The sequence below is a fragment of the Vombatus ursinus genome, unplaced genomic scaffold, assembly GCF_900497805.2.
Source record: "Vombatus ursinus unplaced genomic scaffold, bare-nosed wombat genome assembly UNPS02014872.1, whole genome shotgun sequence".
NCBI classification, from domain to species: domain Eukaryota; kingdom Metazoa; phylum Chordata; class Mammalia; order Diprotodontia; family Vombatidae; genus Vombatus; species Vombatus ursinus.
Genome location: NW_020954650.1, coordinates 4110727 through 4122895, shown reverse-complemented (window position 1 = coordinate 4122895; position 12169 = coordinate 4110727).

Here is a 12169-nt window from a genome sequence, read left to right as displayed (position 1 = left end):
ATCTATCTATCTATCTATCTATCTATCTATCTATCTATCTATCTATCTATCTATCTATCTATATCTATATATATGTGCATGTAGTTTTTTCTCCTCCAGCTACCCTAATACTGACAAAGGTCTCATGAGTTACAAATATCATCTTTCCATGCAGGAATGTAAACAGTTCAACCATAATAAGTCTATCATGATTTTCTCTTTCCTGATTACCTCTTCATGTTCCAATTGAGTCATGTATTTGAAAATCAAATTTTCTATTCAGCTCTGGTCTTTTCATCAAGAGTGCTTGAAAGTCTTCTATTTCACTGAACGACCATTTTTTCCCCTGCAGGATTATACACACTTTTGCTGGGTAGGTGATTCTTAGTAGCAATCTTATCTCCTTTGCCCTCCTTTGCCACCCCAGGAACAGCTGAGACCTAGCTCCTTCTCTCATGTCAGTCACAGACTTTTCCCACTGACCTTCCAAGTTGTCTTTGGTGTTCGTGGGTTGAGAAGTCTGGAAACCACCACAGCTACCTGCGATTCAGTCCTCTGAGGCCTGCTCCAGGTGAGCTGCAGCCTGCGCACCCACGCCGAACTGTGCTCCTCTCACAACCCTGCGTGATATACATTTCTAATCAACCATCCAGGCTGTCTTTGGCTGGAAATTTGTTTCACTCTGTCTTCTTGTGGGTTCTGCTGCTTTAGAATTTGTTTAGAACCATTTTTTATAGGTATTTGGAAGGGTTTGGGGGGAGAGCTGAAGCAAGTTACTGCTTTCCCTCCACCATCTTGGCTCCACCCCTCGATAATTTCTTGAAAAATGATGCCTATGTGCTTTTATTTTATCATGACTTTCAGATAATCCAGTAATTTTTAAATTGTCTCTCCTGGATCTGTTTTCCAGGTCAGTTGTTTTTCCTATGAGATATTTCACTTTGTCTTCTATTTTTTCATTCTTTTGGATTTATTTTACAGTGTCTTGATTTCTCATAAAGTCACTAGCTTCAAATTCCTCCATTCTAATTTATAAGAAAGTATTTTCTTTAGTAAGTTTTTGGACTTCCTTTTCCATTTGACCAATTTTGCTTTTTAGGGAATTCTTCTCCTCATTGGTTTTTTGAACTTCTTTTACCATTTGGGTTAGGCTGTTTTTTAAGGTGTTATTTTCTTCAGTATTTTTTTGGGTCTCCTTTAGCATCACTCTCAGTTTCTCCTCTGCTTCTCTTACTTGCTTCTGAAAATCCTTTTTAACTTCTTCCATGGCCTGGGACCAATTCATATTTTTCTTGGAGGCTTTGGATGTAGGAGCTTCGACTTTGTTGTCTTCTTCTGGTTGTGTGTTTTGATCTTCTTTGTCACCAAAGTAAGATAATATAGTCTGACTCTTTTTGTGCTACTTGCTCATGATCCTGGCCAATTACTTGTTATAAACTATTTGTTAATGTAGGGGTCTGTTTCCAGTGTGGAGAATATACTATCCCAAACTTCAGGAGTTTTGTGTAGCTGTTTTCAGAGATACTTCTAAGGAACTGCAAATTTTCATTTCTTCCAAGGTGCTGTGATCAAGGGCAAGGTGTTTACTCCTTTCCTGGCCTGTACTTTAGTCTATGAGTGACCACAAGCATTCTTTTGTGTCTTGGAACTGTGAAGAGGATTTCCTCTCCACAGCCAAAACAAGCTCCACCGCGCTCCTCCTCACCCCAGGACCACCACCCAGAACTGTGACCCAGATCCAAGCATGAACAAAGCAAGAGAATCCTGCATCAGCAGAGAGATCCCTGCAATCTCCCTCTGATCAGCCACTAGATTCCCCCTCAGTCTTTGGGCTGGAAGCTCAGGAGGCAGTTGCCCTCCCAGGGCCAATCTCAGGGAATGAGGCTGGAACCCCACTGTGCTTCTCTCTCACCACCGCAGAAACAGACTTTTCCCACTGACCTTCTAAGTTGTCTTTGGCATTCAAGGGTTGAGAAGTATGGAATCTGCCAAAGCTTCCCACAGTTCAGTCCTCTGTGACCTGTTCCAGGTTCGCTGTGGCCATGTCAAACTCTGTTCCTCCCCCAGCATGGTGCGATATACCTTTCTGATCAACCACCCAGGTTATATTGGGCTGGAAATTTGTTTCACTCTGTCTTTTTGTGGGTTCTGCTGCTTTAGAATTTGTTTAGAGCCATTTTAATAGGTATTTGGAGGGGTTTGAGGGAGAGTTCAAGCAAGTCACTGGCCATCTTGGCTCCACCCCCTCAGATGAAGAAATTAAAGATATGCATAGTTATATGAAAAAATGCTCTAAATCACTATTGATTAGAGAAATGCAAATCGAAACAACTCTGAGGTACCACATCATACCAATCAGATTGGCCAGCGTGACAAAACAGGAAAATTATTAATGTTGGAGAAGATGTGGGAAAATTAGAACACTAAAGCATTGTTGGTAGAGTTGTGAAGTGATCCAACTATTTTGGAGAGCAATTTGGAACTAAGGCCTCTAAAAATGTGCATGCCCTTTGACCCATCAATGCCACTTCTAGGGCTATATCCCAAAGAGATCATAGAAATGGGTAAAAGAGTCACATGTACAAAAATATTTACAACAGCTCTTTCTATGGTGGCAAATAATTGGAAATTGAGGGGATGCCCATCAATTGGGGAATGGCTGAACAAGTTGTGGTATATGAATGTAATGGAATACCTTTGTGCAATAAGAAATTATGAGCAGGCAGACTTCAGAAAAACCTGGAAAGACTTGTATGGACTGATGCTGAATGAAGTGAGCAGAACCAGGAGAATGTTGTACACAGTAACAGCCATGTTGTGTGATGACTAAAGGTGATAGACTTAGCCCTTCTCAGCAATGCAAGGATTTAAGACATCTTCAAAGGTTTCATGATGGACAATGCTGCTGACACCCAAAGAAAGAACTATGAAGTTTGAAGGTAGATTGAAGAATTTTATTTGTTTTTATTTCTTCTGTTGTGTTTTGTTTCCTCTTTCTGGTGGTTTCTCCTATTGGTTCTAATTCTTACTTACAGCATGACTAATGTGAAAATATATTTAATAGGAATGTATATGTATAGCCTATATCAGATTGTGTGCCTTCTTGGGTAGGGAGGGGGAGAGAGAGAGGGACAAAAATTTAAAACTCAGATGCTTATGGAAGTGATTTTTGATAAATTAAAATAAATTAATGATAATAAAAATATAAAATACCAGGAATTGAGAGAGGGAGTGTCTCATCAGAGAAGCAACCTGGAGGCTAGTGTCACTGGATCTAATAAGGCAAGCCTTCAGAGATAAGAGTACCTGATTATCTTCCTGAGGAACCTGCCAAAAAGCAACAGTTAGAACTAAATATGGAACAACTGATTGGTTTAGCATTCGAAAATATGTATATTAAGGCTGTATATTGTCATCTTATTTATTTAACTTATATGCAGAGCACATCATGCAAAATGGCAGAGTTGATGAATCAAAATTTAGCATTCAAGTTGTTAGGAGAAATAACAACCATCTCAGATCTACAGACCATATAAATCTGATGGCATAGAGTAGAGAAGAATTAACAAGTCTATTGATGAGGATGAAACAGCAGAGTGTAAAAGCTGGCTTAAAGCTTAACATTAAGAACAACACGATCTTGGCAACTGGTCTTATCACTTCCTGGCAAAAGGAGTAAGAAGAAATAGAAGCATTGACAGATTTTGTATTCTTGGGCTCAGAGATCACTGCAGATGGCAACTGCAGCAATGAAAAGAAAAGATGCTTTCTCTGTGGAAAGAAAGTCATGACAGATCTGGACAGCTTACTAAAAAACAGAGATACTACTTTGCTAGAAAAGGTGTGTATAGTCAAATCTAAGTGTTTTTTCCCCCCAGGAGCAATATATGACTGTGAGAGTTGGACTATGAGGAAAGTGAGGCAAGGCAAAAAAGACACTTTTGAATTATGGTGTTAGAGAAGACTTTTGAGAGTTCCTTGGACAGCAAGGAGATCAAATCAGTCAATATATAGAGAAATTAATTCAAAATACACATTGGAAGGTTAAATACTGAACTTGAAGCTTAAATAATTTGGTCACATAGTGAGAATGCAGGAGTCAATGGAAAAGAGCCTGATGTTGTGCAAGTTTGAAGCCAAAAGGAAAGAGTGACATCAAAGGATGAGCTGGTTAGACAGTGTAATTAAAGCAATGAACTTGAGCTTGGACAGATTTTGGAAGATAGTAAAGGATAGAAGGGCCTGGCATGTACTAAATGTCCATAAGGTCATGAAAAGTCAGATTAACTGAATGACTAAACAACAATAAAATAAAATACATTAATTATATTAAAATGATAACTTATTTAAAATAACTTCATATAATGTAGGTAAAATATTTATTTCAATGTTCAAGTAGCTATTACTGTTTTTATCTTTCATTGTTTAATGGGTTACTTTGTGCCCAAAATATTATTTTTGACTGTCCAAAGGTATATATTGTGAGTATTATTTAAGCTAATGGGAGTAGTGGAGGAAGGGTTCTAGTGTATCTTTCAATTATATGAAGATAGACACATTTTGATGGAATAAATGCACTAATTAAAAAGCATTTAACCTACAACTAAAAACTAAATTATGCTGGCTCAAACATAGTAACTTTTTTTTGAGGTATATAGAGTCCTCTAGAACTGGAAAAAAACAATAATATTGAAAATTAGCAATCTCTGTGGAAAATTTGATTTAATTGACTTAAAAAAATATAAATCAGTGATGCAAAAAAACTTTTTTTCATTTATTATAGATATACGAAGATAAGGTCAAACAACAACAACAACAACAATAGCAGTTACTTGGAAAAGTACAACTCCACATAGAATTGCTAATACATTCTATGAGAATAATATATCTTAAGCATATGTGAATCATAAGATAGATGAATGCATAGGAGTATAAAGGTATTGTTGCCTTTTCAAATCATAATACACAATGTATTCATATTAAGAAACTGAATGACACCCTTCTTTTGGAAACAAAAAGAGGTAGCTGATTGATTTTAATTTACCATGTAGACCATAAAGCCTATACAAATAGATTCTTGAAAAATGACTGTTGTATTGGGCTCTTTGGAGAGGCATAATTATACACTACAAAGAAATTAATTATTTTTAGATGCAGTACAGAAAAAAATTCAACCTATTGTATTCATCCCCTAAGAAATTAAAATTTGATAGATAATAATGGCCATTCCAAGTATTTTTCTATTGTTCAAGAAATGCAGAACCATTTGAGTATTAGATAGGTCCATGTGGTTGAGTTTTTCCTCTTCTTTAACACAACTTTCCAAATTCTCTTGTGTTGCTGCTGCTTTTGTTTCAGTGGTTTCACTCATGTTTAGCTCTTTGTGCCTATATTTGGTGTTTTCTAGGCAGAGATACTAAGTGCTATTCCATTTCTTTCTCTAGCTCATTTTTACAGATGAGGAACTGAGGCAAACTGGGTTATGTATGTTGCCCAAAGTCACATCACTAGTAAGTGTTTGAGGCCCAATTTGAACTAATTCCTTCTGAACTTGAGACCTGGCATTCTATCCACTGCAATACCTGCCTGCCCATCTCTTGGTGGTGATATGCTTCTAAATGAAGAATATTTCTATAACAAACAAGTAATACTATCTTGATTATTTTATTTAAGTCAACAAATACAACAGATGGTAACTCTCTGTGTAACACTTCAGGACACAAAATGCATGCCAACATGATTACCAAGTAAATAAATGCCATCCTTGATTGTCAATGTCCCAGAATCAATGTTTTTATGGGAAATTCAAAATGGTAAATTAAATTTCCAATTAACATTAAATCTATCTGAAAACTGTGCTGATGAATAACTTAGTCTTTTAAATTTAGTACTTACTAGTTGTAGTGTTGTAAACATCAAGGCAAAAATGAACTTGAGAAAAATCACTTGAGAATCATTGTCATTAGTCATTCCCTTGGGTAGTGTGAGTTACCTTCTGGATGTTTACCAACTTGAGGAAACAACATCCCTGACTAGAATAGTTTTTTTATATCATTACTGAAAAAAAAATTAAATAAACAGTAAAGAATAACAGTATAAATTAATTTAACAGCTTTACTAACAATGCATTTGACAATATTATGTAGCCATTTATAGTTATTTCACAACCTCAAAAAAGACAAAGCTGAGGGAGGATGGAAGGAAGGAAAGAAAGAATAAAACAAGTATTTATTAAGTTCTTATTCTATTTCAGGCACTGTACTATGTGCTGTACAAATGTAAGTTTTTTGATCCTCATAATAACCTTCAGTAGATCCTACTATTAACCTAATTGTATAGTTTAAGAAACTGAGACAGGAAGGGAAAATGAAAATGTACATGCTCAAAAAGGAGGATAAGGAAGATATAATTTTTCCTTTTGAAATACTGGTTACTAAAGAGAGCATGAACGTATAACCTTTAGGGAATTTTTCTCTTATGATCGAGAATATAAGAAGTAGCATACAATGGATCATATCATCTTTGTCACTGAAACACATCCATCCTCCTATTTTTACTTAGCATAATCTCATCCTTCCAGTTGCCCATTTTCTAAATCTTGGAATTGTTCCTGATCCTTCCCTTTTCCAAATATCCACATCCAATAAGTGCTCAAGTCTTTTTGACTTTGCTTCTCAAAAAATCTCCCATATCTTGTATGTTCCTTCCATCACTTAGCTACCATTCATCCATCCAACCATCCATCAACCATCATCATCATCATCATCATCATAGCTATATGGTACTTACTATGTATCAGGCACCATGCTAACCAAATCATAATTGTGAACTCATTTGATCCTCACAATAATCCTGGAAGGTAGTGCTTCACTGTTCATATTTTAAAAATGAAGAAGCTGAAGCAAAAAGAAGTTAGGTGACTTGCCCAAGATCACCCAGCTAGTAAGTATCTGAGTCTAAATTTGAACTCAGGTCTACTTGACTTGTGGTGCTCTATCCATCATACCACCTATCTGCTCACAAATCTTCACCTCTTGCCTGGACTACTGCAAAAAGTCACTAATTCATCTCCCTTTCTCTATCTAATTCCCTCCATATTCTCTATTGAATTTTTTTTGTAAATTTTCACTTTTTAAAATTCTATTATTCATTTATTTTTAACATTTCTTCCTTGAAATTTTAAGTTTCAAATTCTCTCCTTCCCTATAGCTTTTATGTATCTATTAGAGAATAACTGGTGAGGTATCTAGAGATGATGATAATCAATAAAAATGTGGATAGAAAGATGACTTAGAAGATCATGTATTTGAAGATATATCTTAAGGAAGTGGAGTTAGGATTTCTCTGCCTGGTCACATAAGGAAGAATAGGTGCTAGAGGATGGAAGTGGCAGCATGGAAGCTTTTAGTTCAGTGTCAGCCTGTTTAGAAAACACATGTGATTTGAATACATACATGAAGGAGAAACTCACATTTCCAGTGTTACAGGCACCCAGTTGTGTTATAAAGCTATTTTCTTTTGAACCTAATAAAATAATGAATTGAGCATTAGATTTGGAGTCAGACAGACCTGACTTTAAATCCTGCCTCATGGACTTATTGAATATGTAATATGGGCTAGCATGTAATCTATGACAGCTTCTGTTTTGACATCTGTAAAATAATAATGGCATCTAACACTTAGCATTGCAATTACCATTAAGTGAAACAATATGTTAAAATAAGAATAAGTCTTTGAAAACTCAATTATGTATGTAAATCATAGATAATAATAATAATAATAATAATTTTCTCTGTTGCTTTACAATGTAATTTTAACTATGCCATGGTCTGCTAGAGACAGTCATCCCTCCAATGCCCAATTTACAAGTGTTTTAACAATATTGTCTGCTTCTTCTAAGCTTAAAAAAAAACATTTTTTTTTCATCATGAACTTATTTCTGGTCCCAACATTGAAGAAGAAAGATTAGAACCATGCCACATAATTGTTGCATAGGTATTGTACTGCCAATAATAACTCAGATATTTATATAAAATGTGACTTTTCTTTTTTTAGATCTGTTCTTAGATAAGAAGTTACACAGCCAGATGTCTGATATATGTTTTTTGTTTGTTTGTTTTTTGATTTTTCGTAAGGCAATTGGGGTTAAATGACTTGCCCAAGGTCACACAGCTAGTACATGTCAAGTGTTTGGTCTGAGGACAGATTTGAACTCAGGTCTTCCTGACTTCAGGGCCGGTGCTCTATCTACATAGGGGTACCTAGCTGACCCCATGATTTATGTTTAATGCCATTAATAACTTCAGTCAGTCATTCAGGAAAATTTAAGTACCCACCATCTACTAGACACTGCTAAGTTCAGGATACCAATCCAATACTAATTATCAAAAGGAAGAAAGCTAGTTAAAAGGGATTTTAAAATAAATATATTCTGAATAATGAGGTTGAACAGAAGATTACAATATTGCTTTTTTAAAAATGCATTGCCAGGAGTCCTAGGAGCCAAATTGCTGGAGTAAGGCAGGGAATCATGTAACTTCAACCAAATTCACCTTCAAACAACTATAAAATAGCACCTCAAAATGAATTCTGGAAGGGTAGAAACAACAAAAAGAGAGGATGAGACAATTCCCTAGCTCAACACAACTTGGAAGGCTGACAGGAAAAGTCCGTCTCACTCTGGTAAAAGGGAGCACAGTCCAAGACAGGTAGTGTCTGGGAAAGCCAACAGCAGGTCATGTCCAAGCAAGTAAAAGGGAGTTTCTGAAGCCCAGCAAAGGTCAGTGACCTAGTCCTTGTGGCCCTGATGTGGCAGTAGGTAAGTAGCCAGAGCCCTCATCCTAACCCTTGTACCCTCTAAAACCCCTAAGGACCAAGCAAAGTACTAGGCCCATGAAGAGAATTGTCATAGCACCAGAAAAGCATCCAGTCCCTCCTGCTGATCCTGGCAGAGAAGTATACAAGTAGTTAAGCACCCCATGACTGCAACAAAGTAACAGTCTAACTATAGGCCCCAGAACAGGACAGATGAGTGGCCAGGAATCATATTTCTGGTGCAATGTCAGGTAAGAGGTCATGCCTCACACCACAAAACCCCATACAGCACCAAACAGGCAACCAGACCTGGAACTGAACCAAGAAACCTGCATTCCCAAACACAACACCAAGTGAGCCTCCAGCCCCCTTTCTCCTGCAACCCTGGTGTAGCACCAGAACCACTCCACAATCACACAACACGAGGCAAGCAGCAAGGGCCTACAGAACTGGTACACAAAGCTTGGGAAAATGTCTGCCCACCCCCTGAAACAGAGTTAAACTTTCAAGTAACAAAATACGCTACAAGAAATAAGAAAAAACAAAACAAAACAGAAAACAACCTGACCATACAAACTATTATGGCAACAGGGAAGAAGCAAACAAAAGCTCAGTAGAGGATGATAGAATTAAAACTCCTACATTCAAAGACTCAAAAAAAAAAAAAAAAACCAGAGTTAGTCTCAAGCCCAAAAAGAACTCTTAGAAAAGCTCAAAAAGGTTTTTAAAAATCAAATAAAAGAAGTAGAAGGAAAATAGGGAAAAGAAATGAGAGTGATGCAAGAGAATAATAAAAAATGACTCAATAGCTTGATAAAGGAAGCACAAAAAATTTGTAGCCAAACTTGAGAGCTCCCAGGTCAAGAAAAAAATATTGCAAGCAGTCAGAAAGAAACAATTCAAGTATTGTGGAAACAATTAGGATAACACAAAATTTAGAAGCTACTACATTAAGTGAAGAGAGGGCTTGGAATTTAATATTTCAGAAGGCAAAGGAGACAGGACTACAGCCAAGAATCACCTAACCAGAAGAACTGAGTATAATCCTTCAGGGGAAAAAATGGACATTCAGTGAAATAAAGGACTTCTAGCATTCTTGATGAAAAGACCAGAACTAAATAGAAAATTTGACTTTCAAATATAAGACTCAAGAGAAGCATGAAGAGGTAATTGGGAGGGAGAAGGAGAAAAGGAGAGGTAGAATGGGGTAAATTATCTCACAAAAACAGAAAAGAAAAGGCTCTTGCAGTGGAGGGGAAATGGGGGAAGGTGAGGGAATGAGTGAATCTTATTCTCGTAGGATTTGATTTAAGGAGAGAATAACGTACACACTCAATTGGGTATGGAAATCTGTCTTACCCTATAGGAAAATAAGAGGGGAAGGGGACAAGAGAGTAGGGGGATTGATAAAGAGGAGGGCAGATTTGGAAAGGGGGTAATCAGAAGCAAATACTTCTAAGGAGGGATAGGGTCAAAAGAAAGAATAGAATAAATAGGGGGGCAGGATAGGATTAAGGGAAGTAGAGTTAGTTTTTCACTGCATGACTACTGTGGAAGTATTTTGCATAACTGCACATGTATAACCTGTATCAAGTTGCTTGCCTTCTCAATAAAGGTGGGTGGGAAGAGAGGAAGGGAGAAAATTTAGAATCCAAAGTTTTAAAAACAAATGTTAAAAATTGTTTTCACATGCAACTGGGAAATAAGATATACAGGCAAAGATGTATAGAAATTTATCCTGCCCTACAGGAAAATAGAAGGGAAAGGTGTGATGTGGTACTTCAGAGTTGTTTTGACTTGCATTTCTCTAATCAATAGTGATTTAGAGTATTTATTCTATGGATGGCATTAAATTCTCCATCTGAGAACTGCCTGTTCATATACTTTGATCATTTATCAATTGGGGAGTGACTTGTATTCTTACAAATTTGCCTTAATTCTCCATATATTTTAGAAATGAGGCCCTTATCAGAGAGAATGGCTGTAAAAATGCTTTCCTAAATTTCTACTTTCCTTCTAATCTTGGTTGCATTGGCTTTGTTTGTGAAAAAAAAAAACTTTTCAATTTACTGTAATCAGTTATCCATTTTGCTTTTCATAATATTCTCTCTCCTCTTTGGTAATGAATTCTTCTGTTCTCCATATATCTGATAGGTAAACTACTCCTTGCTTTTCCAGTTTGCTTACAGTATCAGCCTTTATATCTAAATCATTAACCCATTTTGACTTTATTTTCGTATATGGTGTGAGATTTTGATCAATGCCTAGTTTCTGCCACACTCTTTTCCAGTTTTCCCAGCAGTTTTTGTCAAAGAGTGAGTTTTTATCCCAGAAGCTGGGGTTTTGGGGTTTATCAAAAAATAGATTACTATAGTCATTGACTACTATGTCTTGCATACTTAACCTATTCCACTGATTCAGCACTCTGTTTCTTAGCCAGTATCAAGAAGTTTTGATGATTGCTGCTTTTTAATGTAATTAAGATCTGGAATGGCTAGGCCACCTTTCTCTGCATTTCTTTTCATTAGTTCCCTTGATATTCTGGACCTTTTGTTATTCCAAATAAATCTTGTTATTATTTTTTTTAACACTGTGAAATAAGTTTTTGATAGTTTGATTGGTATGGCACTGAATAAGTAAATTAGCTTAGGTAGAATTGTCATTTTTATTATATTAGCTTGGCCTACCCATGAGCACCTGATGTTTTTCCAGTTATTTAGATCTGACTTTATTTGTGTGAAAAGTATTTTGTAATTGTGTTCATATAGTTCCTGGGCTTGTTTCAGGAGGTAGACTCCTAAATATTTTATAATGTCTACAGTAAGTTTAAATGGAATTTCTCTTTCTATCTCTTGCTGTTTGGCTTTGTTGGTAATATATAGAAATGCTCATAATTTATGTGGGTTTATTTTATATCCTACAATTTTTTAAAAGTTTATTATTTCTTTTTTAATTCCATTTCATTTATTCAATCATACAAAAATAAGTAAACAAATAAAACTTACTATTTCTGTTTACAGAGTTATTGGAAAATATCAAACATTTGAAAAACACCCTTTATTGTTATGAACTCAATTACATTTTTTTTCCTTGAACCTTATGTAGGATTGAGATCATACTCCTTTGCTTGCTATATTAGACATTCATGTAGTTGAGGGAAAGTTTATTATTTCAAGGAGTTTTTTACTTGATTCTTTAGGATTCTCTAAGTATATCATCATTTCATCTGCAAAGGGTGATAGCTTTGATTCTTCTTTGCCTTTTCTAATACCTTCAATTTTTTATTCTTCCATTATTGCTAAAGCTAATGTTTCCAGTATGATATTGAACAACAGTGGTTATAATGGACAATCTTGTTTTACCCCAGATATTATTG